The sequence below is a fragment of the Mesoplodon bidens genome (assembly GCF_964165515.1).
Source record: "Mesoplodon bidens genome assembly, chromosome: 2".
Lineage (NCBI taxonomy): Eukaryota > Metazoa > Chordata > Mammalia > Artiodactyla > Ziphiidae > Mesoplodon > Mesoplodon bidens.
The window spans coordinates 74,583,176-74,585,114 of NC_138177.1; the positions used below are offsets into that span (position 1 = coordinate 74,583,176).

The window sequence follows — 1,939 nt, forward strand, 5'->3', positions numbered from 1 at the left end:
ACCCTCCCGGGGCGTCCTTACACACCACAGACTGCTGCTCACCCCAGCTGACTATAACAGAGCCGTCTCCACCTCTCACTGCCTTCCCGCCTCCTGCCAGGCCCCCTCCTACCCAAAGGGGCCCTTTCCAGGTATGTTTAAGCACACCCACTTTCCTTGTTACATCGTTGAAAGGTATTCTGGTGCCGGCTATTAAAAGTAACTTTGGGGACTTCCCTGGTGGTCCAGTGGCTAAGACTCCACGCTCCTAATGCAGGGGGCCCACGTTCGATCCCTGGTCAGGGGACTAGATCCCACATGCCGCAACTAAGACCCAGTGCAGCCAAATAAATAAATAAATATTAAACCAAAACAGTGACTTTGTCTCCCTCATTCCCTGAGGTGACCCCTGCCCTCTTCTTCCTGATGCCCGCCCCCCCACCCCCCACCGCCAGCTGCCTTCTGGCTTCTCCAGCACACATACACAGGCCTGTGCAGTCCCAGCGGTCACCTGCAGCCACTGACATACCAGTGAGCTGTGACTCACAGGCGTGGGTCATGAGAACAAAGCCTGGCCTGAGTCACCAGGCCCTGCAAACAGGGGCTGTCTCCCCTGCCCTGGGCCCAGGCTACCCCTACCCCATGACATCTCCCACTCCCCTCTGTGGCCTGGGTGGGGCTGGGAGAGGGGCTGTCCTTGGCCAGCCTAGAGCTCTCCCTGAGCTGAGCTGGCCAGCTGGTGGTGCCCCTGGCAGTCTCTGGGACAGACGGGGCTGGGAGTGGCAGGAGACCAGGCTTTGGCAGGATCAGGTTAGGGCAGGTTTGTTTTCCTTAAAATACAATGTTGGGGGCCAGTGGGGCTGGCATATAAATCCCCACCCTGGGCACCTGGCCCTTTGCTTTCCTTCTGGCTTGTCTCTCTGCTATCATGTCTGGTGAGTACCTCTGTCCGGCTGAGGGCTGGGTGTGGCCGACCCCCATGGGTCTCTACCTTTGTCCCTTTGTCTTTTTTTTTAAATTAATTTTTATTGGAGCATAGTTGATTTACAGTGTTGTGCTACTTTGTGCCATCTGTCCCTTTGTCTTGATCTCTGTCTCCTTCTGGCTCCCTTGGTGGAAGAGGCCTGGGGCCTCTGTGGGTCTCTGCATCTGGGGGGGCCTCCTGTGAAGTGTCAGACTGAGGCCTTTTCCAGGTTCCTCTGTGGTGTTTAGGGGTTACTCTGAGGCTCCCTCTTGGGTCTCACAGTCTGGCTCTCAGTCTAGAGGCACTTCTTGGGGCTTTAGGCCCAGGAGTATGAAGCGTGTGTGGGGCGGGTGAGGGTGGGATGGGTGCTTTAAGGAGGATCCTGAGTTTGTTTGGGTTTTGTTTTTGTTGTTTTGCAAAGTCCTGGATTCCAGCAGGACTGAGGAACAAGAGCCAGGGATCTCGAGCACGTGGGCCCGCCTGGGTTCCTGCCCACTGCTTCTTCCTGTCTTCTCCTACCTCCCGAAGGCAGGGCTGGCAGGATGGGCCCGGGGCTCTTCTCGCTTCTGGTGCCAGCTCCTCTGGCTTCACCCTCGGACCCGCTTAACCCTCCTGGGGTGGTGTGACCATTCTCAGAGGCAGAGCCATGGAAAAGATGACCTCCGAGGTCTGTCCTTGGTCTTAGATTCCTCCCCTGATCCCAGGGTGCTGGGCTTTTAATTTCTTTAATTCCAGTCCCAATAGGACGCTTCTTGGTGGGGAGGGTGTTCGGTTGCTTTCACCCTACCCATGCCCTGTCTGCATAGAGCCAGCACCGCTGCTCAGGGGCCTCCAGTATGAGGGGACACACATTCCCTACCCGGTGAGAGCCCCTAGTCTGAGGGAGGATATAAGCCCACCCAAGGGAGCTTCCAGTTAGACGGGAGAGCGACACCCTCTGGCAGAGGAAGGAATTGACTCCTCAGGGAACCTCGTACTCCTGGGCTAGTCAGTGGG

General features: G+C 57.0%; 1 protein-coding gene across 1 annotated transcript in view; it reads left to right on the plus strand.

The window, feature by feature from the left end:
• Positions 1-778: 778 nt before the first annotated feature.
• Positions 779-1,939, plus strand: part of S100A3 (S100 calcium binding protein A3) — a 15,809-nt gene continuing 14,648 nt past the window's right edge. The window contains 1 exon segment of the mRNA XM_081256902.1: positions 779-799. The gene's annotated coding sequence lies outside the window, so the exon portion shown is untranslated.